The 27369-nt window shown below is 38.0% G+C and overlaps 1 long non-coding RNA gene across 1 annotated transcript; it reads right to left on the bottom strand.

The window, feature by feature from the left end:
* Positions 1-13499: 13499 nt before the first annotated feature.
* Positions 13500-21357, bottom strand: LOC309504893. Its single transcript, XR_014208219.1, has 3 exons — positions 20991-21357; positions 20713-20898; positions 13500-13699 (listed from the first exon to the last, which is right to left on the bottom strand). It is a non-coding gene; the product is annotated as an uncharacterized lncRNA (long non-coding RNA).
* Between the last annotated feature and the right edge of the window lie 6012 nt (positions 21358-27369).

Raw genomic sequence — 27369 nt, 5'->3', positions numbered from 1 at the left:
ACACACACACACACACACACACACACACACACACACACACACACACACACACACCTCTCTCTCTCTCTCTCTCTCAGAAAAAAAACAGTGTCAGAATCACAAAGACAACCTGTGATATGTTTTCATTTACTTGCCCCTGATTACACCCCTGATTCATCATATGAATAAAAATAAATCTAACCAAAGACTTTTCATATCCATAAAATGTAAAAAAAAAAAATTACAAACACTCTAGATAACATTAAAACCCTTTGTGAACAGAGATGCAGCAGGGACCCCTGCTATTGTAAAAAAAAAATTGCATGTTAAGCATGATTTATAATGTATAGTAAAAATTTTATGTATTTTCTCTACTTTGTAAAGCTGCTAATGTTGCAAAGCCAATAATATGTTAAGCAATACGTCAAAATACGTTAAGCAATTTTCAACTTTTTTTATAAGTTATACAAGATTCAACACATTTTTTAAGTCAGTTTAATGTCATTTAAAGGGGTCCTATTATGTTTTTTCACTTTTTTAACTTTGTGTAATGTTGCTGTTTGAGCATAAAAACAGATCTGCAGGGTTACAAAGCTCCAAGTCCACTCCAAAGGGAGATATTTTATATATCAGTGTCCACTTTTCAAGAACAACAACGAACATCTCGATCGGACTACAACGCACTTTTTCCTGATCTTATGAAGTCATAATGTTCCTCATTTAAATAATCCCCACCCACTGAATATGCAAAAGAGTTGGTGAGGCCTGGTTGAGCTGTGATAGAGAAGATAAGTGTTGTACCTGTTTTTTCCACCCTGGAAAAAGTTTGTCCTATAAGGCTAGGAACTCTGTTACTGAACATTATGAGCTCAACGTTTGTCTGTGCGCTGCACATTTTACAGTAAACAGCAGACAGACAGAGTACAATGCAGGCGATATACGCACAAATGTAACCATTCCCATTTTGTCTGGAAAATCTGTTGTTTATGGATCACAACTTGTTAGTATGGCTTATTATGTGTAGCAGCATGTGTTTTCTATGAACAGTTCCAATTATTAGTTTTATGTAGTTGCTATGATAACTATAATGTAAACGAAGGGCAAGGCTTTGCCTCCACAAGCCTGCTAACTAACATTACAGTAGTGTTTACTTTAGCTTTTGTACGCTCTTGCTTTTGTAAGGCTGTTCACCGCCCCTTAGGAAAATAAACCATGGTTTTGTGATCGATTACTCTTTGTATTACCATATCTTTCCGACAAATATGATTATGGTGGATAACATCATATCTTTAAAAAAAAACAAAAAAAAAACATACCACTCTGAAACGTACAGTGAAAACCGTTCTTGAAACTCGTTCACCACGATCCTCTTGTTCGTCAACATCAGGGTCTGAATCGGGCTCGAAATGGTTTGTTTACGCTAAAGTTAATATTTACATCTGAGTAGAGCTTGCGGTTATGAAGGTGCTGGACATTTCCCGAACACACGCTAAGTGCTGCCAATCACAACATACTGGGTCAGCTAACCAATCACAGCACATTTCGTGTTTCGGAAGGAGGGGCTTCATCAAAAATGACGCCTTTAACCATACTGGGGAGAGAGGAGCTGTAATAATGTAAAATATGTGAAAAATAAATGAAAAAGCATGAAAACATATTCTAGTACACCCCAAAAACAAAACCAAGACTTCATAAATGGGCATAATAGGACCCCTTTAAGTTGAAATTACTTAAACATCCAAGTTGATTGTAGGCTACTGAAAAATTTAAGGCAGCAACTTTTTTTTTACGGTGTAATATTGTATTTTTGACATTTTCTTTTCTATCTTTTTTTTTTTTTTTCAAATGAGTCAAATAATTTATAAAGCACTTTATACAATACAGATTGTTTTCAAAGCAGCTTCACATTAATAAACAGGAAAATAACAGTTAATGTTGTAAAATTCATCAAACTAATTCAATTTCAGCAATAAGCACCTCTACAAATAACAATAATGTAATTACAATACAATAATGTTCTCCAATAGTGTCAGTGCAGTTAAATCGATTTGAATAATAGTTAAAATCAAACAATAACCCCCTGCAGTACAGCTGTTGAAGATCACAAATAAAATACACATCCCATGTAGAATATTAGAGAATTAGAGAGTCACATTAGTACAATTACAAATCACAAAGTACAAATCCATTCAGCAATCTCAACCAATCTCTCTCTCTCTCTCTCTCTCTCTCTCTCTCTCTCTCTCTGTCTCTCTCTCTCTGGCAGAGGTCATTTTGAGACAAGACCATTCCCACTAATGAAGAGCCATGGATTAGTTTTTTGCCACATTCTCAAGGTTTTGTATCCTGGCGCTCGGAGCCTGGCAGGTGGCTGGTTGGTTCTGACAGGCCCCAAGCATCCAGCAGTAAGCCCGGCTCTGCGTCTCATGGGCCGATCGTCTGTATCTTCCCTGCTCGTCGCTCCTCCATTCCGCAGCCATAATGTGGAGCGTGCCAGGCATTCCATCAGAACGGAGGACAGGAAGGGGCGGGGCGGAGGCCGCAGTGGTACATTTTGGCAGGGCTCTGCCTCTTCCCTGAGCCCTTGTCTCTTTATTAGATGCAAACATAGTCACATAAACTTTCCTTTTATTTAGTTCTTTGCTTGTTTTGTTCATTTTGTTGCTGACTGAATTTAATTGCATTTGGAGTAATCTTGGGACAATACTTTAAAGACCTGGGTATATTTTTCTCATACATTAGCGCCTCGGTCACTGACTGTACCATATGTCTTTGGATTTTAGGTTGGTTTAATCAGTTTGCATATTAGAGGAGAATAATATGAGGGTGCTGTCAGAATTATAGTATGACAATGTGCTTGCCGAGACCTCCTTATGGAACATACAAACATTAGGTTAAACACACTCCTAACATACGGGAGAGGAACAAATAAGTTATGAAAATGTATGGTCATACCTCTAAAACAAAACTGCAACAATGTGTTTTGTTGTAAGTGCTTCTCATGAATATTCGATATGGTAGAAAATTCTAAGATTAACTTGTGGGAAATAAAATGCTTTTTATACGGCTGATTCTGATTGGTCAATTGCATTTTCATTCAAAGAGTTTTGTATAATGAATGTTGAACTTAAGTAGAGAATGTTAATAGCACTCTTCCTGTAGTTTTTCTGTTCACTAGTAAAATTATTTCAACATTATTATTTCTGTTTTGGTTCACTTAAAAGAACCGCTTTTGATTCACTAAAAAGAACCGGTTCATAAGAATCATTTGATTGGGAATCGAGCTACAAGATTCAGTTATATCTCACAATTCTGAGAGTTTTGAGATATAAACTTGCAATTGCGAGTTATAAAGTCAAAATTGCTAAATATACCTCACAATTCTGAGATAAAAGTCAGAATTGTGAGATAAAAAGTCGCAGTTACTTTTTTAATTTTTTTATTTTGTGGCAGAAAACAAGCTTCCATAGTGTTCTGTCTGCAACAAGCGAGAGCCTTAAAAGGAATTTATTAAAAAATGAAATGTAATGTACTCCAATAATCTTTATTTACAACTTCATTTTTTTTTTCAGTGTATGGTGCCAAATCTTTTCTTTATTTTCTTTTCTAAAGACTGCATTGACTGATAGTACCTAGAGAGTAGCCTACAACATTTTGCCTCCAAACTTTAGTGCCAAATGAACTGGAGGTGTCAAGGCATCTCATTTGAGTTCCAGTGAATATGTAACTAACTCTGATCTCTTGTGTTCTGCCCACCCAGGCTTGAACGACAGCCAGAGTACTGAACAGCCGTATTAAGCAAAGGTCACGGAACCAGCCTCGGCGTCTGTCTAACGCACACATCTCTAATTCACAGAGGAAAATGCGAAATCTGTCAAATCTGACAGACATGTGCTTTGAGCTTCCCAACTCGCTCTGCTTCGTGCTCCTCGCGGCGACACCTGTTTGAATAGATTCCTACGCCCCGAAAGCACACGCGTGCGACCGCCGCAAAGAGAAGAAGTAGCCTACCAGAAAAGACAAACTTGGGTCGATCCTATCAATTAATACCAATAAAGACCTTAAGTGACAACACAGAGACACATTAGGCCCAACAAAGCACAGCAGCTTTGTTACAGCGAGGCGCCAGCTGCCGGCCACGGGCCCGGAGGAGCCAGCGGGGAGCCGGCGGTTCTGCACCAGCGGGCTCCGGGGCCGGGAGGAGCGCGGGAGGGGGGTGGCGGTGGATGGCGGGTGCAGGCCGGCCCCGTTCCCTGTGCGAGTGCAGTATTAATGAGGCGACAGCACGGCCCTGCTTCCGTATTCATTAGGCATCTGGGCCAGCAGATGTGAAGTGCTGCCTCAAGACGAATAAAAAATGACTTCCCATCTGGACTCCCTAAACTGGAAAAGACAAGAGCGCGTGGTTCTCTTTTTCACTCTCACTAACTCGCTCACTCCCTCTTCCCTGGCACTCTGTCTTTCAGTGCCGAGGCCTTTAGAGGTACGGCTTTTGTTGAAGTTGGGGGAACTGGGATCAGACACTGATCACGGTTTATAAACCGGAATAAAGGTCATTGTTTGACTATTGCACACGGGCATTCTCACTGCCAGATTAACATGGGTGAACTTCAGAACATCACGGTTGTTATTAAAACTCTCTGTGGATGCATTAGAATCCACACACGACAATGTGCTTTTATTAAGTTTATGGTAAAGGGCACATACTGTATGAAAATGCACACTTTTTTTCAACAGCTTTTAAGATAACACTGTTAGATAATTTAAATAATACTATGAAAACCCCTTTCTTATATAACCACCTGTCTCACAAGTATGATGAATATGACACATGATCAGCCTGTTTTATCACATTCTATGACACTGTCAAAAAAATTGTTTGTGAAAGTTTTCAGGTTCTTGAAAAAAACACATGACGAATCAGCATCCTGGATCATTTAATAATATTCAAATTCAAAGGGCTTCAAATTTGCATATTTTATTATCTTCCATACTGCTAGTACTGCAATTCAGCTCTGCTAAAAACTATATTTCATACTTCTAATTTAAGCCACTGCAGGCGGTGTTTGAAATTCCACTGATATCATCTAAATAAGACTTTGAGTGATTGAGTTTCTCTCGCTTTTTTCCCTGTTTTATAAGATCCTCTATTAAAGGGCTCATTTCCCCTCATCTGCTTCCTGTGTGTTTTATCTGCTGAGTCCAAATGGACATCAGATGGACATGGTTCAAGCTCCTGGGCTGTGCTGAGGGTTACTGGCTGGAGAGTGTGTGACTGTGAAGGTCAATGACAGATGGCAACTGCAAATGTGTCTGCAAATAGAGAAATAATTGCCCTCACTGTCCCTCTTCTCTGTTTCTCTTGCACATACACATATATACATATACACCTGTCCTCTAAAGACATTAATAGTTCTATTCAGCAAGAACGCGTAAAATTGATCAACTGTGACAGTAAAGACATTAATAAAGAGATTTCTGTTTCAAATAAATGCTGTTCTTTTCAACTTTCTATTAATCAAATAAATAATTAAAATGCATCAGTTTCCACAAAAATATTAAGCGGTGTTCAACATTGCTAATAAAAATAAATGTTTCATGAGCACCAAACAAGCTTATTAGAATGATTTCTGAAGGATATAATTGGAATAATATTTCATAATATTGCTGTTTTACTGTATTTTTGATCAAACAAATGCAGCCTTGGTGATCATAAGAGACTTCGTTAATAAAATCTTATACAGACCCCAAACTTTTAAACGGCATATACAGTATGTATGTATATCTAGAGGGTATATAAAGGTAAAAATATAAATACTTCTCAGTGCAACTAAAGATTTAATTTAGCAAAAAACACTAATCGGCAACACAAAAATATTAATTTGTAGATTGCAATCGTACACATCTCGGAAATATGTTATTGGCATGTAGAATAGACCTCAACACTCCACATACAAATCTGAGTAATGGTGACAACCAACAAATATCATTCTCCAAGCTCTAGCAAAGCAGTAACTGCATAATTTATTGATGCTGCAATGCTTGCAGAGAGTTTAATAAACTGCCAACACTGCTCAGTAGTTCAAATCAACTGTTTGTTAAACTCTGTTTGGGTAGATTGGACATATATTGTTGGTCTAACTGTGAGTTTTTTTAATGAAATTCTTAGTTTAACTTTGACTCAAGAAGCTGGATCAAATGTAATCCCTTGTTTTACAGTGTGCCTGACACCCATTAAAGCGAGAAGAACCACATACTGAGCTGAGGGGGCAAAGAGGCCCAATACACAAAACCTCACCAATGAAAAATATCTTTCTGAAACAAGCTTTTTTTTATTCTTTTTTTATCTTGTCTACAAAATACATTTCAATTTGAGACTGCACTAGATATTCACTGACAAAACCCCTCAGTTTACAATAGCGGTCAGTCCTATTCAGCTATTCTGCTCAACATCCATCATCGCTGCATCCCCAGGAGGTGCAATTAAAAATGGATGCACGGCGATGGCTGAACAAAAACTTAATAATAGAACAAATAAAAACAGACATCAGGGCTAATAATCGGCGCTGGGTGATTTGGGTGGTGTGCGTGGGGTTGTCTGCACGGGGGCTTTACAGCAGATTGGTGAGAACCCCCAAAAACAATTTGTTTCACTCAGACGGCCAGTGTTGCATCTCCCCAGGCTGGACGAAACCTCAGGCATGGCGGCAGGCCTCCCAGCCGCTGTCATGCTCTTTATATGAAGAGTAATGGAGGAATGTGGTGGCCAAGCCCTCAAGACAAGGGCCAAACCGAGATGGAGACATTGGCGTTATCTGCTGCATGTAGATTTATCCTGTCAAAAGCGCCAAGTTATTGCATGGTGCATGAAAGCTGATTCAGCAGTAACGGCTCACATGAGAAGCCCATGGAACGTGTGCTGTTAATATATGTTATTTAATTGAGATGAGCAGCTGTAGATTCTTAGCTGTTTAAGTAAAACAATGCCAGATGAGGAAATAAAATATTTTTAAAAGAAATTAATTTATGAGGAAAAGAAATGATCACATTTTCAAACATTTTACAAACAATTATTGTAAAAAAAAATAGTTTGAACTTAAACAAGTTAGTGTTCATGCTGCCTTCAAATTTTAAGTTTAGTCAACTCAAATATCCAAGTCGTCACTTAGTACAACTTCACATTTCAAGTTGACTAAAATAAAAAAACACAAAAGGCAGCACGAACGCTTACTTTTTTAAGTTGAAATTTTTTTTTTTTTTTTACAGTTTATGATTGGATTATTTGAAACAAACAAATTAAATGTATTTGTCATGTTTTTTGTCACAAAATCGTTTAATCATCATCATGATGTGCTTTTTCCATCATCCATGATGTGCTTTGTTAGCATTTACAAAATTTAAGCAAATAAAAAACAAAAAAAACATTTTAGTCAGTAATTTTGTTTGTAATGTAACATTAAATAAATAAATTAAGTAAGTAATGATACACTGCTTGTTGGGGGTGTGTGTGTGTGGGGGGGGGGGGGGGGGGGGGTCTTTCATTTTAAAAACTGGTAGCCTACTGAAAATTGAATTACTATAATTGCATTGCTACAGTACATTTGGCTACTTTCCATCACTTTCTTTTTGAAAAAAGAAAATGTCTGCAAAAGGGCAACTAGTGTGGATAGTAATGTGGACAACTCAAAGTTAGAGATTAAATATATAAGCGTACATATGGACGGGAGCAAATTTACCATAACAAACAAGCAATTGCTGATGAAGAGAGGCGCTGGGTTAATAGAGGACTGACAGCACCTGCAGTCACCACCTCTCATTAACCAGCAGGAGTTACAGAACCCAAAGCCACATAAATAGGCGCGATTTAAAGTTTCGCAGGGCAGATAGAGGGTCAGACAGAGGGGGAGAGAAGCCCTTTCACCGGGAACATCTGGAATTAGCCAGCCTCTCCAGATAGAGACACACACCATTTTGAGGATATGAAAGCTGTCACATCTTTTATATGGCGGCACTCTCATTAAAGACAGGGAGGGCGTGCGCCACGGTAATTGTTTTAATTTATTTGTTTATGGCAAAGACAGAGGGGGACGGGCACATGGCACTCAGTTTTTTTTTTCTTTTTTCTTTTTTTATTGGGAACATATGGAACGCATTTATCACCATTTGCAGCGATCGGCCTAAATGATTTTATTAACTAATTTGTAACTTTACACTTTTTTAATCAAACACATGCTGCGCACCGTAATGTTTTGATAATGCTCCCGGGCTTTGTAAAGGGAGCCGTGGCAGAAGCCAAAGGGAAATAAAAAGTGAGAGAGAGTGAAACGAAATGAAAATGCGGCGAAGGGCTGCCGGGGATGGGAGAGGCCGCGATGCCTCGCAGGCATTAGAAGGCGGCATCGGTAATATATGGCGGTGATGATGAAGATTATTATGGCGTTCTGCATCGAGGGGAAGTCGCAGAGGGCTCGAAGGTATTTAGGATGTCATAGAGCACGATTGTTTACCTAAACTAAGTGAAGCGATACAGGCGCTGTGACAGAAAAAGCAGGTATTGTTCTCTAGTGAAGTGCAAAAGCCACGACGCTGCCTCATTGCCAGGGTAATACGCGCTCCGTGGGGAGGCATGGCTACTGTGGGAAGTTATGTTGGGAGTTGAGGTAATGTTATTTGGGACTACACTCCGAGGGCATGGATAATGCTAACTGGTTGCAGGGTCCTTCTATGAAATGTGCAGAGGTCTCAAGAGATGTTAATAATAAGGCAGACAGCACAACTAAACCAGCTTTGCAATATATAAATGAGGTTCTAGCATTGTAGAGGGAGAAAAGTTTGACATTACTGGACATACAAGAAGGCTAAGAAGCCCAAAATTCTTACCCCACTGAAAAATAAATTTTTCTGATTCTAAGCATAAACGTAAAATGCAAACTTACACTAGCAATCAAACGTTTGGGAACAGTAAATTTTTTTTAAAGAAATTAATAGGCTACTATTATTTATCAATGGAACATTAAAGTAATAAAAAGTGACAGTAAAAACATTTATAATGTTACAAATTACTGTTTTCAACATGATAATAAGAAATGTTTAATGAGCACCAAATCAGCATGTTGGAATGATTTAGAATTTGAATTTCTGAAGGATCATGTGACACTGAACACTGGAGTAATGAGGCTGAAAATTCTGCTTTGAAATCACAATCTAAAAGAGTTATTTTAAATTTAAATATTGTTTCACAATATTATTTTTACTGTATCATTTCAAAAGCATTAAAAAAAGTGCACAACCCAAACTTTTAAACGGTATAGGCTAGTGTAATTCAAGATATGGGCTTCTCTCTAAAAACAAGTCTTAATATCTTACATAGTTCTGCTTCTCATGTAAACTGATCTTGTTTTAAGGATGTTTAGTTACTTTCACTAAAAAACAAAGATATAAAGTTGCTGTTTTTGCCAAATGTATCTGCTCAAGCCATCACAAAATTTCATTTCACTCTGCCGATGATCACAATCTGTTGAATTCTGGGACTGCAAAGCCTAAATTTTCCCACAGGGGCTCCAAAAGCTCATAAGGGCCCTGCAGTACAATACTGTAACTATGCCTCAGACATGGACTCTGAACGTCATCCAATTTTAAACTGCTACACAAAGAGCCATTTTTAAAGAGAAATTTAAAAGAAAGCTGATTTTTTTAATTCGATGGAAGCTTAGTACATATTTGATGCCCTGTTTACACCACAAGTAGACAAGGGAAACATACTTGTTTACACCTGGTGTTTTAAGCCGTCTCTTTCGTCCACTTTCAACCACTTCTGTCCTGATTTCTTTGAGGGGAAGGTCTATGGGTGGGTAAACGCCGTGAGTGTGTGTTAGAAATCAGGAATGGTGAGAGAACATTTCGCTTGGTTTTTCATCTTCAAACTAAACTTGGGTCTTCAGCAGACAAAGTTTAAATCCTGTCTGGCTAGCATGCTTCCTATAATGTTTACACATTAGGTCAGTAGACGGAGAATAGGCAGTCATTTGTGGCTGTTTGAACGCATTCGACCACAAGCATTTACACTACGAAAGTAATCCGGTCAAATGCGTTTTCGACTACCTCTGGAAGTGGTCGAAAGTGGACAAGCTCAAAACGTTTTAGACCCCATTTAGCCTACACCTGTATTTAGCTTCGTCCACTTGTGACTCCGATTGACCCAAAACGCATCCTAAAACCAGGTGTAAACAGGCCCTGAGATAGCTTAGCCTTCTGTTAGAAATATATATATATATATACATATATATATATATATATATATATATATATATATATATATATATATATATATATATATATATATATATATATATATATATATATATATTAGGGCTGTCAATAGATTACATTTTTTAATCGCGATTAATCGCACTGTGATAAATCGTTGCCTGCATGGAAATCCAGACCTAAATCTAAAAGATTAATGGTCTGGTGTCGACTAATGAAAATCGCTCGAGGGGTGGCACCAAGCGTGCATTTGAAAATCTCGCTGCACGCAATTGGATAACACTACGACCAATCACAACAATAAACCCCAGCTACCAGCGGAGCTAACCTTATTAGACATTCTCTGATTCTCTCAGCAAAAACCCTTCTTGCAAAGGAACGATTTGAGCGGCGTCTTCTGTTCCTGTTTTAGATAAAAAGCCAAGTCTAACTCGTTCATTGTAGCGGACAAAGCCGTTTCAAACAACTGGTATTCATCCATAGCCATCTTGCAATGTTTACTAATGACTTTGACGTCACAGCGCTGTCGTCATCTCGCCTCTGGCCCGCCTATATCAGATAACTCGATGTGATTGGTGCAGCTCAGATCGAGGGGCATATTTAATGAGCATCATTATTCGACACCAGAGTAACTCGCTGAGCAAATTCAACTTGTGCTCTCGTGAGAACTCTGGATTACCAGGGTAGATAAATCGCACACTTCTCGTGAAATTAAACATACACTATTTATTTTGTTTAATGATTATTTTTGTCATCATTTCACAAAATTGCTATATAGCAAAGAGAACCATCAGAACAGTTTCAATCTCAATTCAATTTCAATTTCCTGCTTGCCAAACTAAAACAGAACACACAGAAGCTTATTTTTTCTAGTCAGCATTTAACCCGCTGCTAAGGCATACAACATGTTTATTTTTGTCATCATTTCACAAAATTGCTATATGCAAAGAGAACTGTATAAGAACAGTTTCAATCTCAATTCAATTTCAGAAGTTTTCAGAAGACATTTAATATTGCAAACTCTGCCTAGACACCAAATCAAAAGTCACTTTAATACGAACATTTATCATCAAATTCAAAAGGCAAATGACTTGAACATGCATTTGGACAGCCTGGCAAGCTTATCAAACTCTGCAGATGTTAGAAGCGATAGCTTGTGGTTTTGATGAGCCAATGTTGCTATCAGGGGGTCTTTGTTGCGTAGTGTCCGGCTGACCATCTCGAGGGTTGAATGCCACCTTGTGAGAACGTCTTGCACTAGAGACTCTTCGCCCAGGCCATGAGCAATTTGCTGTGCTTTCAGGTCTATCATATTAGACGGGCTATGTTTGAAATGTCCGACTAGTTTACGACATTTCACTAAAACGCCATCAAAGCCGCCTTCACGAAGAGCAGTTAATGCAAATGAGTGCATGTGCCAGTCTTTATCAATGAGATGCGCAGTTGTACCCAAGTAATTATGCTGGCTTACTGATGTCCTGTGGTCCCGAGTCAAAGCAACACTCTTTGTGACAACCACTGTTTGTGATAGCAGCTCTACTTTGCATTTCTTTTCGTTAATGTACAGTTCGTGAATCCTGGGCATGATTGTTGATCTTGACGGTGAAGATCTAATATATTCAGATCTAATATAGATCTATTATATATCTATATCTTTATCTATCTATCTATCTATCTATCTATCTATCTATCTATATATCTATATATAGGTCCAGTAAAGCCCAGCAGCTAGCACTTATGATAGCAAATATAAGCCTTTCTTTCACTTCTCAGGAATCATAACACAGATGCCATAACCCCAATCATTAAAAAAGCATGCTCAAACTGGCTCGTAAAGGATCGGCATGTTGTGTAGCACAAGCGTCACGTGCCAACAGCTCCATTATGAAGGTGGCAAAGTCAATTTTGCAGTTTCGCTGTGTTAGGATCCAACGCTTCCCTGCGTTTAGACACAGAAGCGCAGAAGGTTATGAAGCGGGGGGGCCGAGAAAACAATGTCAGCCTGGATGATGTCACCTGTCACCCACATAGAAGCTTGACCAAAGGCGACTCAAACTACTCTGTCTCACTTTGTTCAACAATTAGAGCCAGGAGTCTGGCAGAGCGAGGAGAGAGACGGCGCTCTAGCACACATGCTACAGCTAGTGCCTGGGTAATTGAGCCCCATTTGTAGATCGACAGCTGGACAGAATTCACTATTGCAATTTGGACACAAGACAACAGCAAAGAAGCCACATGTTCTATTAAAATATGATGATGTGTGGCCCTCCCGAGGTTCTGTCTGCTCCCCAGATTGTTTGATGTCCTCCTCTTTAGGGTTCTAATGGGAAGTGCTCCGTCCTGCCACTCCGCGGGCCACGGCTCTTTGCGGGCGCGACACGTAATGGAGAGTGTCAGTTGGCACACTCCGGCGAGGCATTGGGTGGGATTTGATGTTCTTATTTGGAGCCAGATGTTGGTGGAATTGAGAACATGTCAGCAACAGCTTCACTTCCGAGGTCTGCGACCACTGCGAGTTGCATAAGACGAAGCATTAAAGGGGAAATGTCACATGAAAGATGCAAAGGATCAAAAGTAATTAACTTTAAGACATGCAGTGGCCCCAAAAAAGAACTTGGACACTTAATGCTTAAAAATATGAAAATTAATTGCATTATATACATAAAAAAAAAAGGAAAAAAAGGGCCATTTGCAAGTTAATAATGCTAAAGTTTCTCTTAGCCATTTCTGCAACGGATTTTAACAAACTGATGACAATGTGAGTTCACACAGGTGTTCAAGAAAATCAACATGATCCACCAACATTTAGCAGCCAGTCATTTTCTGAATATTTTCTGGCTTAATTTTCAATAATATTATATTGCTTGTATTATATTAATTGTACATTGCCTGAACATTTTCATTTCTATGATGTTTTTGAAATTAGATACCACTTTGTGTGATATTGACTTGGTGTGGTAATTATTTAAAAATAAGGAAAAATAATAAAAAGAAAATAAGTACAATTTGTTTCTATTAAATGGAAATACAAGGGTACATATGTATAGAGAAAAAAAAAAATATATATATAATTTATATATAATAAATGGAAATACGAGTGTACATGTGTACAGAAAAAATAAAATAAAAATGTATTTCTGTTAAATGGAAATACAAGTGTACAGGTAATACATATATTGGGGGAAATGTAAAAACCAGATATGTTTGGGAAACATATTGTGTAATTTCTTATTTTTATCATTTCGTACCTTTATTCTAATTCGGTCTATTAATTGTGAAGCGTGTGTTATGTTGAAGAGTAAGTGTGTAGTCTGCTCCTCCTCTCCCTGAGCACAGGTCCCAGGCGCCTGGTCCTGAGACGGTTTCCTGGGCGACACCTGGCCGTGGTGTTGTGATGAGAGAGCCCATGTGTTAATTAAAGCCCCATCTGCGAGGGGGAGTCCATCTTCACAGACTAAGACACAAGGGACAAGAGCGCACACACACACACACACAACACAATACACATCACTCACACTCTCTGATACCTGCGGTGCCATGAGAGAAACACACACACAGCCCCGAGCCCTCTGTGTTTTGGCCATTACGTATAACGAGTCAGTGGATAGTGAGAAAGAGAGGAAGGATCAGTCTCTGTTTGTTTTCGGATCAGTCTGATGTGTGAGAAATAGTGGTCACCAGATAAAAACACCCCCGTGGACGTGATGGCAAAACAAGCAGAGTCACCCTCATCGTGACCATAGAAGCACGCTGCTGCTCATCCACATCATAGCAAAATGAATCTGTATTGTTTAAAAAACAAAAGTTACATTTATTGTTAAATATTTGTATTGTACCTCAGAATTTTAAAAAAAATATATATTTATTAATAAAATGTTTTGTTTCAATGGCTCAAGCCTCCGTTAGCTCTAAAATTACGTTTTGGAATTAGCAACAGAGGCGTGGGATGAGATGTGTAAGAAACTAGTCCTACACACAAGAGCATTTTAAGGACACAAACCTGACAAATGTCTTGAAATACAACTTCTGAACAATGTCTTAAAGGGATAGTTCGGCCAAAAATGATATTAAACCCATGATATACTCACCCTCAAGCCGTTCGAGATGCATATGTCAATCATTTTTCAGACGAACACATTTTCAGTTATTTTAGAAAATGTCTTAGATCTTTCAGTGGTTATAATGTCAAGTTATGGGGTCCACCTCCTTCAAGTCCCAAAAATGTGCATGCATCTTTCACAAAAGTAATCCATCCGGCTCCATGGGGATAAACGAAGGCCTTCTGAGGGTAATCCGTGCGGGTTTGTCGTAAAAATATACATATTTAAAACTTTATAAATGAAAATAACTGGCTTCCGGCAAGGGTCGACGCGCGTTCACGGGAGATGGATGCCGGCGTATGACATAGGACGTAGCGTAGGAACCGTCGTACGTAGCGTACGTCATACGCCGGCATCCATCTCCCGTGAACGCGTGTCGACCGTTGTCAGATTTAAATATGTATATTTTTACGACAAACCCGCACGGATTACCCTCAGAAGGCCTTCGTTTATCCCCCTGGAGCCGGATGGATTACTTTTGTGAAAGATGCATGCACATTTTTGGGACTTGAAGGAGGTGGACCCCATAACTTGACATTATAACCACTGAAAGATCTAAGACATTTTCTAAAATAACTGAAAATGTGTTCGTCTGAAAAATGATTGACATATGCATCTCGAACGGCTTGAGGGTGAGTAAATCATGGGTTTAATATCATTTTTGGCCGAACTATCCCTTTAAGGTGCGGTAACCATATAGTATAAGCAGATTAATTGACTCCGGTCCGTTGAATTATTACAAAATAATGCACACCCGAGGTCTGCTTCGGGCTACAATTATAAAATGGCTATCGTAATGCATTTTTACAGTTGTTTCTGTTCTAACTGAAAATGTTGATGATGTCTGAAAACAAATCTTAAATGATTTTCTTCGGTAGTCAACATCACGCCACATACAGTATGCTGTCATGTCAATAGAACTTAACTTTCCATACACCTGCCTACATTATTTTAATGGATAAACAGCAGGGTTTTCCACATTACTCAAACAAATACATCCCATTTCAGAATTAAGAGTGCTTTAAATCCATTTCATACCAGCAGTAACAGCCTGAGTACATGAAAATACGATTATCTGACAGGAGCCCAAACAAACATTTCTATACAGGCTTTGGCAGGAAACAGACAGAACACCTCTCTTTCCAGGCTGCCAGAAACTCTGCGCTGAGTAATTGGAGTTTCTCCCGTAATGAATGGCTCTCCGCAGGAGAATGGCTGCGGCTCACTTTAAACTCTCCTACATGTTCTTGGACGAGGCCTTTGCGTCTTTTGACAGCTCGCTATTGTGCTGCAGGAGTTATGCCTCTAAACATATGATGGTTAATTTGGTCCCAGTTGATTGTGCAATCAAATCTAATTACATGTGAGAGCACTGGTGCAGTGCCAGCGGTGGGTAATATGTTAGTTTTTAATAGTGCACGTCAAAAGCACTATAGGCTATATGAACTGTCCTAAAAGTCACCATATGGAGTTAGGTGCACCAATTTATTTCCTTATTTCCAGAAAAACGGAGCAACTCATTTCATCATGGAGACGTGTTCAGCAAGAACTCGGCCTCAGAGTTGCCCAAGAAATTTGACATTAGGGATTCTCCTTCAGAGACTTCGTAAAGCAATTTTTTGAGGGGGAACTGGCTCACTTGGTGCCCAAAGAAAAGAAAAGACTATAATGTAAAAAATAATATAAAATATATATATATAATATAAATATTTGTTTAATTTATAATAACAATAATGATAAATCAAATTTGAATTAATATATACACAAATATATATATATATATATATATATATATATATATATATATATATATACAGTATATACTGTATATAGTAGGTATACTCTATATATACACCTCTAGGTGTGCAAAGGTTGACCTGTTGTCTTTACCATCTGTTTCCTATTATCATTCTTGCTACTTTCCGTTTTGTCTATACTTGTTTTAAATTGAAGAGTTAATCGTTGATCATATGGTATGCATTTGAGAAGCCACAAAATGAGTGAATGGTTGCTATGGATGCTGGTCCTGTGGGATTAAGTCAGGAGTTGAAGCAAGAGTCAGACTCTGCTTGTTGGGCCCAGATGGAGAGCTGAAACACTTCCTCTCCTTCACACTCATCCTCTCTATTTCTCTCTCCCACCCTTCCAGGACTTACGGTCCACTCCCACACTCCTCTGACAGATGCGAGATACACCCCAGGGACTGGCCATTACAAGTTTTAACATCTGAGGTTTGGGTTTTCATTAGTGCACTTGTCTGTGCATGTATCCACGTAGGAAAGCCTGCTTGTATGTATATGTCTAATAACATTAAAAGGAAAATAAAATAAAATTGACATTTAATCTTAATTGCTTCCAAACAAAATACATTATTTAACCCTTTCATGGGTTGGTTGTATATATACACATGGCAAACATAAAGAGACACAGGTGATAATCATAAGTAACCATAGAAACAAACAAAGACTTAATCCGTAAACAAGGAAACCAAAACTAAACAGATGAGGGAAACAGGAACTAAGTGAAACAAAACAGAATACCAAAATAAGAGTCCACAGAATGTAACATAAACCTGACAAAACCAAAGCATTATTTGAGGTATTTCATGCAGCATGATCAGTAGGACTTGGGTATTAAAGTGTAATATTTAGCATTGTTCAAATCCCTAACTATAAAAAGCAAAAATAATAAAGTTCCCCTTATAGCACACATCAACATTTTGATGTGACAAAGTCACATTTTGACATATAACAGATCACAACTATGTCAACTATAATGTCGCAATTGTGAGATAAAGTTCCAATTGTGAGATAAACTCTCAGAACAAATGGTACAAAAGCTGTCACTGGGATGTACCCTTTAAAAATATTCTAATATGTACCATTTAGGTACTAATATTTACACTTTTGGTATCAATATGTACCTTTGAGGTACTAATATGCACTCTTTAGGTACAAATATAAACCTTTTGAAAGGGTACTGCCCTATTTCCGACAGCGTATAAAGTAACGTTTTGTAATATAATGTTCCAATAGAGAGCAACAGTCGGATTCAGGAAGTAAAAACTCCATTCATTTTATCGATAGGGAAATTGATTGTTAATGATAACTTATAAACATTTAAAGACAGCCCTTCTGTGAGTTACAAGGTTGTTAAACGATAGCATTTGCCTCTGTTGCAACCGTCAGCCTGCATTATACTTTTTTTTTTTTAATTGTGTTTAACAGCAGACTTCCCTGTGAAAAACTGCATTACGCTGTACAGAAAATTACACCAATCAGAGAGTCTAAAAAAACGACAAAACAGCTCTTTAGCTCCGCCCACGAAGCAACGTGAATGACATAATCGACCGTAGCTCTCAGTCTCAAAATACCTAAATGTTTGTATATATATATGCAATAAACTTACATTTTTTTTTTATATATATATATATATATATATATATATATATATATATATAAAATCAACATTTGTAAATTGTAAAAAAATAATTATTTGATTATGCTGTTCACAATGCTTCCCTCACTAAAGCCATTACACAGTCTTGTACCTTTGCCTTTTCGTCCGATTTTCAAAAACTTTTTTGCTTCAAATCAACGTTTGTAGTGTTGTGATTCACATCAGCTAATTGGCTGGTTCATGTCTTATAACTCTTTAATAAAGACTTTTTAACAAATCCCTATGGGAAAAATGAATGGAAAAAATACTTCCGGCACCACCGCGGGCACTGTTGCAGGAAATAAAGTCGCAATTATGAGCTAAAGTTGCAATTTTGAGATATAAAGTTGCATTTCTAAGATATAGAGTCACAATTAAATAAAGTTGCAATTGTTAGATGTCACATTGTGAGATATTCAGTAACAATTACAAGAAATAAAGTTGCAATTGTGAGATGTTGTCACATTGTGAGATATAAAGTCACAATTACAAGAAATTAACTTGCAATTCTGAAACGCATCACAATTGAGATATTAGAATGCTCTTTTTTAAGAATGTTTGAGAACGTATGTAGAATTTCTTCATACTTATTGATATTTTATGTTTATCATTACACGTATTTGAATATGAGGCGGCTTTTTATCAGTAATTTTGGGGCTTGTAAAGAATCTGTTTTGATGTGCTATCATTAGAAAGATAAACAGAGCACTCGCAGATATAAAATGCTAGCGTACTTGTTCTCTTAATTTAGTTGTCCATCACCTTGAACAGACAACATGATTACTTCAACAGGAGAATTAGTTTAATATTATATTGCTCTCCTCTGGGGAAATGACAGCTAATCGCTGCTCTGCTATCATTTGCTTTGCCACGCAGCAGTTACGGTTGCATCTAGACGCCCCCAACATAAATTAATCACGGCGAAATAATGCGAGATGTCACTAATTCCACAAAAACCACGTGCGGCGATGACAGAGGAAATAATGTGTGCGCATTAGCGCCATGATTGCGTTTAGCATGCTTTCGCTCGTGGTCATTCACCCTGCAAACTTCATTTCGACAGTATGACAAGATTTTTCAAAATAGCCCTCATGAGATTTAGGTGTAACAAAACATGATGAAAAATCAAGGCCTTTTGGTAGAAGAACACAGCGTTGTGGTGATTTTCACATGTTCGAGCCCCCGTGTTTGTGTTCGAAGTATTGATTTGTTTTTTACTATTTATAATGCTTCAAAGATATTTCCCGAACGCACCGATCTTGGCAAGCGTAAGAGCGGATTGAGCGGGGTTTTGTGCTTGTGTTTGGGGTCTTTTCCTCATATTGATCACTTGTATTGGCAGAACTGGGAGCCACCTGACTAATTTCTATTCAGCAGAGCTGTTGTGCACCATAACAGCATGTTTGGTCCAGTACAGCATCCGCAATCCCTATATCTCACAAAACACGCACATATAACAAGCAGGCATGATTCAAGGGGAAAAAACTGCATTCAGGTTCAGACATTCAAGGGCTTCAGGGAGTTCAAATGAAAACAAATGTGTGACGGGGAATCAGGCTAATTATTTTTGAACAATTCCAGTGACTGGCTGACCTGCACTTGTAATAAGTGGCTACATTTCAGGGTAGCACAGCTATGCAAATGAAACCTTGTTCTTCCATTCTCTCTCTTTCTCTCTCTCCTTTTCTCTATGCACCTACCCTTCTCGCCGCAATATCAAAAAACAATGACCCCGGGCTAATTATTAGCGAGCAAGTGCCAGCGCGGGGGAAGGAGCCTTTGTTTGTGGCTTGATTTGGACATTAATGATGGACTGGAGAACAAACAGAGGGAGTGTGTGTGCATGTGTGTATGTGTAAATGAGTGACTCGCTGTGGTGATACGGGATTGCGGCCTCTAACCACCAGTCTAGCAGAAATAAACATGTTCAGCCTTGACTGAACAAATAGCCCCTTCAGCACTCTATAGTAGAGAAATACAGAAATACATTGTTAAAAACCAAATATAGGCAATTCAGCTGTCATAAGAGGCCAAGCAGCCCATAAGGAACAATAGATATATCGATATAATTTCAACAATATTTAATTGCAGCACAGCTTGTAAAATTGAATTTTTTGAAAGAAATTAATACTTTTATTGCATTAAATTGATGACAGTAAAGACATTTATAATGTTACAAAGGACTTCTATTTCATGAAAATGCTGTTTTTTTAACCTTCTATTCATGAAAGAATCAGTAAAAAATGTTTCCAACATTGAAACAATAAGAAATAAGCAGCAAATCAGCATTTGAGAATGCTTTTTGAAGGATCATGTGACATTGAAGACTGGAGTAATTATGCTGAAAATTCAGGAATAAATGACATTTTAAAATATATTAAAATAGAAATAGTTTTAAAATAGGTATTTTAAATTGTAACAATATTTCACAATATTACTGTTTTTGCTGTATGTTTGGTCAAATAAATGCAGCCTTTGCGAGCATAAGAGACTTTTACGATTAACATAACCAATATACTGCAGCAATTATATACAGTATTATAGAGTCAAAATGTAATCTGCCAATAAAAGAATTATGAAACAAAGCATGAAAAAAACCTTCTCTCTCTCTTTGCAGATTTGAACTCTGTAAAAACATTCATTTCAAATGGTCTTCTGAAGTTGTTCTTTTGCCTTATTATTATTTTTGAGCAATGTTTGGAACAACACTATACAATATATAACTGCCATAAATATTCAGATGAATTGCATCAATATGTTTTCTAGATCAACAAAAATTTCTCCCACAATTCCAAGTGATTGGGATTGGAGCCAATTTGGTCTGTGTGTGTTGGGACTCTTAGTTTGACGTTCTTTCCATTTTAGTTTCCCTTTTCCTGTTTAGTTCCTGTTTCCTTGTTTCTCATTGTTTCCTTGATTAGAGTCTCACCTGTTCCTCGTCATCCATAGTGTATTTAAACCCTCAGTTATCTTCTGTTCATGCATGGTCCTGCGTTGAAGTTTCATGCTGGTGGTTTTTCTCCTTATAATTAAAAATGAGTTTGTCGTTCTTCTGCGTCAAGCATCTTGTCTAGGATTATCAAGTCAAGCCTGCACGTGACAGCCAAAGGAAGTGCTGGAGAGGAACAGAGGAAAAGAAATTCAAGTTTCAAGGTCAGAGAGACTCCAGCAGGTTATAGCAGAAGGGTAGAGAGCATGAAATCATACGTTATGCTGATAGGACTCGGATTCTCTCAGACCAGGCCACACAGCTCAGCTGGGACACTAGAGGAAAAAACACAATTAAAATAATTGAGCCTGAGACCTCAGGTCGGCAAAAGATTATTTACATGCTCATTAATAATAAATAGGATAGACTGGCATGAAATATGGAGCTTTGTGAGGGTGTGTGTGGTGTTTGAAATCATGTAGCTATTTATGAATTGTGTGTTCTAAGCCCCACTTGTACAGTATGTGTGTTTATTAACAGCAGGTGGTTACTCAGATTAACACACAGGTGCAGGTTACACCTCTTAAAGGTGTAAAGAGTGAACAATCATCTCTATATCAACATATGAATCTTTATCCTCATGTCTCCTCCCCATAACAAATAACATTCATAGATCTTCAAATGTATAAATGTTTTTGCTAATTGTCAGACACAAAAGCTAATTTCTTGTAGAAAGCTCATTTGCATATGCAATTCTCACCCACTGACACATTTAAATAATAAAATATGTTGTTGCAGGTTTCAAAGTTTTTTGAAGTGTTTTTTCAACTATGGGCATTTTCTGAACTTCTTTTAAAACACAATCGTTATATTCTGGTCATTTTATATAATTTGTCTATGTATTAAATCTGTGATTTATCACTTTCAAAATCAAACTTTCTTTACATTATCATAGTTCTAAATTTAATATTTTTATAATGACTTTTCAGAGTTTAAAATTGAAAGTGAGTCTGGGATAAAGTAAAAAAAGAATAAAATGTTTGTGTATATATATATATATATATATAATAAAGGTATTTAAAAAGTAGCAAATATAAATTTCAAATGCATGGTAAAAGTTTCCAATGTGAGAAGAAACAAACACCCCCCCCCCCCCCCCCCCCCCCCAAAAAAAAAGAAGTTGAAGAAACATCCACAATTTACATATTAACAACATGCCTACCTTCGAAACGGCTTATTATAAGTGAAAAATGTATATATTTATATATTTCAACAGCTTATTGTATCCAGTTACTCAGCAACATGCATTGTCAGAGTTATTCTCTATCAATTTAAAACCTAATATAATTATGGACCTATAATCTAATAAAAATCCTGGACTCATTTAAGTTGTCTGATGCAAATTTTGTTTAGCCCTGCTCCTCCCCCATAATTTAGTTGGACATCGTGGGCAAACACTGACAGGATATTTTTAGATCCTGTTTGAACCCTTTTGACAGATTAAGAAGGAAACGCTGCCCTGATGTTTATCTGATGGAGAAAAACATCCCAGCGACGTTAGTGTGAAACTGGCAAGGCCGTCTGGGCGGCGTTCAGAGAAATCTTTTGGTTAGCGGTAGGGCAGCCCCTCTCTCGATCTCTCCTTGACCTAATAAAGCAGCTTTATCAGACATCAGCAGTGACCGTGTGAAAGTTGGCCTGGATAAAGCAAAGGAACGAAACCCTGGAGCCCCTGATTGATGGACTGGGCGCTTGTCAACGCTTGAGATTATAGAAACCCTGGCTCTCATCGCGCGACGCCCCTTTTGGGCCGCAAACAGAAACATCTAGAAGCCTCCATGCCAATCCTGCTTCTCCTGTGAATTCCCCCCCACTCCACACAGGAATTCCAGACTGTGGGGAAATTAATGTTCGGATCTGGCATAGAGGAGGGTAATGCAAAGCGCTGCCAAGTCATCTGAGAGATTTTTTTTTTTTTATTATTATTTTGTTTGCTCCGTCCGTGAAATACGGCTGATTCCCAGCTCCGCGTTTTCGGCTCCCAGTCAAATCCCAGCCGTCTTTATGGATTCTCCAGATCTCATTACAGTCAATGAGCCTGCAAAGACTTTCAGATCAAAGTGAAAGACTTTTAGCACTGGTGAGAGAGAGCAAGAGTAAGCCAAATCAAGTAATTATAAGCAAGGAAAAGGCATATCAGGAATACCTGATAAATAAATACTGGTCAACAACAATTTAAGCCAAGGGGGGGAAAAAATCAGCCCAATGCAAACAATTTCAGGGTCCTAAATCTATAGCAGCTTCATCTGAATAACATTTATTATTCACAGCCAGACACAAATTTCCAAGTTGCAGAAGCCTGCAAGCCATTATGCGATAAGACAAACGAACGCGCGGGCCTGACCTTGAATAAATCGGTAGGGCTGGAGGAGCTTCGGGTGAGCGTTCGCCGCACGAGTGTCACATCTCGATGTCGGAATTGAAATGAGGTTTTGTTTATAGACTGAAGCTGTCAGGGTTACGGATGAACCCGAGGAGTCATCCGTCAGATCGCATATGCAAGGCCGAACAGAAGGAACTGTAGCTTTTTACTGATTCATTGTCTTTTACCATGGGCTTAATCCTCTGATCTAAAATGTATGGCTTGTATCTGTTGGAGATTAGCCCGACGGGACGTGTTGCGAGATGCGAAACAGAGCGAAGGTCAGGAGGGAGCTTGTAAAGCAGAGGGCACAGCCAAACACACAGATACGTAGAGCACCTGAAAGAAAAAAAGAGAGCATCTTAAGAGCAAATATCTCAACAGCCTGATAAAATGTAGTTACATGGATCCACTGGCGTCGTTCCTGAGAGTCAAAATGCTAGTCAGCGTCAAAGCCAGACCTTCCGCCGTGTTGCCGTCAAATATTTGGACCTGAGAATGAAAAGCATTTTCTCATTACTTGTCAAGCACCTTGTAAATTTGTTTAAAAAGGTCTGCCAGACTATTCCAGTGATTTTACAGAGCCAAGACAAACTCGATATGTGTAGTGTACACTGTTGAGTGATTGCTGAAAATAATAGGCATTTGGCTCGAAGTCCAGAGATATATTTTCTTTAGGCTATAGAGCATTTCCTCCTTTCAAAAGAAGTGAGTTAATGTTATGAGTCTATGTTTTAGGGCTCTTAAAGTTGGGTCCCTACACTTGAATCCGAGACACACTTTACGGCTCATTCCTGTTACACTGTACATTCTCATGCCCTTATCATATATGGCTTTACAAATTGGAAAAAAAATACTAAGCTCATGATACTTAGTTTTCTTTTATCACAATATCACAATAAAAAGTGAACACAGGACAAAATTTAGAGCGAACATTAACAGAGATTTTGAAGCCAAAAAAGCGCATCTATCCATCATAAGAGTAATCCATACGTCTCCACGGGGTTAATAAAAGCCTTCTGAAGCAAATTGATGCGTTTTTGTAAGAAAAATATATTTATAACTTTATAAACTTTAATCACTGGCTTCCGGTAATGGACTTAAACTAGAATTTTTCAAGAGAAATGTCGGAGGAGCTTGAGTTTGTTACCCAGGCCTATTTGTTTGAACCACAAGAGGCGTCTACTCTCACCTAAGTTCACGCTACTCCTACATCCTACATCAGAGGTCATAATTACAATTTTTGGGAGAACTAATGATATCATTCTACAGAAAGTTACATAATTTTTGGTGCAAACATAACAAACGTGAGCAACTATTAGCAATAGTTGTGGTCAATTGTGGAAAAATTAATTCTTATAAAAATGTGTGATTTAAAATGCATTTTTTTATTTTTTTTAAAAGCTCTAGGTTTTCCATGCTTGTTTGTAGGGCTGCACAATTTGGCAAACATTTTATATATTAATATGACTATTATTATTATTATGAATTATTAAAAATAAATATTACTATTGTTTTACTGTAAAATAAAGTCAAGTATTTAATAACAATGATTATTATTATTAATTTACAGTACAAATGTAAAAGTAAAATTGTAATATTTAAGGCCGTCTTAATGCCTTAACTGTAAACTGTAAACAAGTTTTTATGTTGTCGAAAAAGCTTTTCTATAAAGCTTCTCTTTTGTTGACAACAGCCAGTTTATAAGCTCTACAAGAATGTGAAGATGCTTGTCACATGTTGCGTTTAAAAAAGCACACTTTAAGCGATCCAAAACTCGTAGCACATGCAGATTTGAGTTTGTGTGGAGTAGCATTTACAGCTAACAGAGCTGCTCTGAGACAAAGTTTAAGATATCTTAACCAGAATATTTCTAAAAGTCTGGTTTACCCTCTTTATTAAATTATAACACAGGCCATATTTTGTTCATTTACAGAGTTTAAACGGTGCTGCATCATAGGAATGACATTGCTGTAGTACAGGACAGTATACTTGTCAACTGAGCATGGGTAGTAAGCCCATAGCTGACCAATAACAAGTTAGACACAACTTCATGGGCAGACTTACAGTTCTGCACCAGCTCGCCTCGTTGCTTTGTTTGGGCCTCTTCTTGAGGGGGAAAAAAAATAAAATAACATTTCTGCACCAGCACACTAATAACAACCCACTACCAGACTGCAACCCACACACATACTGCACTCCTCTCCCTCACTGCCTTCATCTCTCAGATCCCCTTGCTTGCTTCATCTCCAAGTCCCTCCATCCAAACCCCCAATGCACTCAGCATCTGCTTGCAGGATGAATAAATCAGTGCTTCTTCCCGGCTGCGGTCCCCTGACTGACAGAGGCCCATCTTAATTGTAGCTGAAAGCCGGCTTTCTCTGTGCTAATTAGCAGAATGCGCTGCTAAATGATTTAAAAACTCGGGGCTTATACGAGCCCTGCCGATCATCACTTATTCACATGGAGCGCGGCACTTTGTGAGAACATGGCGCCCGAGGTAAATTAATTTACTCCAATTAGCAGGCCCTGTCAGCGCGCATCAATGTCTCTTCCTAGACATGCCTCTGAAAAAATAATGCACTTGTTTTGTCCTCTGCTTTGGTTACATCTGGTGTGCAGTGGAGGGGAATCGGGTGAAGCAACCGTAGGAAAACATACAGCTCTTGTCTTGGACGACTAAATACCTCCATAATGCCATCCGAGATGAAGCGGAACAGGAAGTGGTCACTCTGAAGGTGGGGCTTTCAACCACATGCATGAAGAAATCAGAAAAATTGGAGTTTACTATCTGTAAAAATGGACAAAAAACAAAACGAGGCTTTAAAAAGTCTTTCTAAATGTAATTGCACCAAAAACACTTAGTTAGGGTGCGTTTACACAGGACGTGCTCTTGCATAGATGGGGTGCAACTAAACTGAAATCAGGGGTCTCGAGAGGCAAATTTAAAAAATTTAGCTATTTTTTAACATGATACAACATGCCGAAAAAGCAGTGAACAAACTTCAAATCTTACAGATGCTAAAAATTCAGCTTTGACATCACAGGAATAAATTACATTTTAAAATGTATTCAAATAGAAACAGTTACTTTAAATTGTAATAATATATTTCACAATATTACTGCTTTTACTGTATTTTTGATCCAATAAATGCAGCCTTGGTGAGCATAAGAGATTAAACTTTTTTTTTAATAAAATAAAACAGAAGAAAAATCCTAAATTGTATGTCTATGGAAAATAATGGAGTATAAATAAAATGTAAGAAATATTGCATTGAATTGGAAGACAAAAAGTAAGCCAAAAACGCAGAAAGAAATGGACAAAACATTACAGAAAGTATTGCCACACAGAATTCGTACTAACTTAAAATACTCAAAAGGCAACAAAAACTTCCCCTAACTATTAATCATGAGGAAAATAATTCGTTTTTTGTTTTTTTTGCCTGGCAGCGTACAACCCTTATCTCAGTTACAGTTTAGTCTTAAGAGACCATTATGCTGTTCCTGTACCTATTTTAATTTCTGCAAATGCATTACGGAGGGCAAATTCCTCATCCTTATACAGGGATTTGAAATGTCACTGACAGCTGAAGCAGCAGAGATCAATCTAGAGCGAGTGTACCGCTGAAAGCTGCCTTTGCCTGCTAATGATCGAGCCGACTGCAGGTAAGGAGAAAAGAGTTGGAAAACACTACAAGAGCTCATCTTTTTCTCATCCTCCACAACTACTGAAAGTCGATGTTCTGATCCATCTTCTTCTCTTAAGAGACAAGCCAGCAGCCAACACAAAGGCAAGTGCCAAAAACGGTTTCATCCGAGGATTCAGACAAAGGCACGGGACAGGTTTGCTTGGAATGCCTTCCAGATGATGTCAGACTTGAGCACAGGCAAACATACAAATCCAACCCGGGCGTTTTAGAGTTATTTATGATTCCACTATGATAAATCTTGCGAGCGGTGATTCTTTACGGGGCCCTAGGGATCACAAAGCATTGTGGGAAGCCTACATGTTATATATTGCATCCTTGTTTTACGTGGAAATTATGTTTCAACAAATGCAGCGCCTGATTATGGCCCTACCCATGATGCATCAGAACATAGCTGGATGTGAATAGTGTTTCTCCAATTCTTTTTCTACACTAAACTAGTCAAGTAGTAAAAGAACACAGCAGAGAGAAGGCCACAGCTGAAAAAGAAATAAGGGAGAAAGAACTTTTAAACTGATATTTCACACC

The sequence above is a fragment of the Leuciscus leuciscus genome, assembly GCF_965113295.1.
Source record: "Leuciscus leuciscus genome assembly, chromosome: 8".
NCBI classification, from domain to species: domain Eukaryota; kingdom Metazoa; phylum Chordata; class Actinopteri; order Cypriniformes; family Leuciscidae; genus Leuciscus; species Leuciscus leuciscus.
Note: the sequence above shows the minus strand (reverse complement) of the source record. Positions and strands in the feature narration are given on the sequence as shown.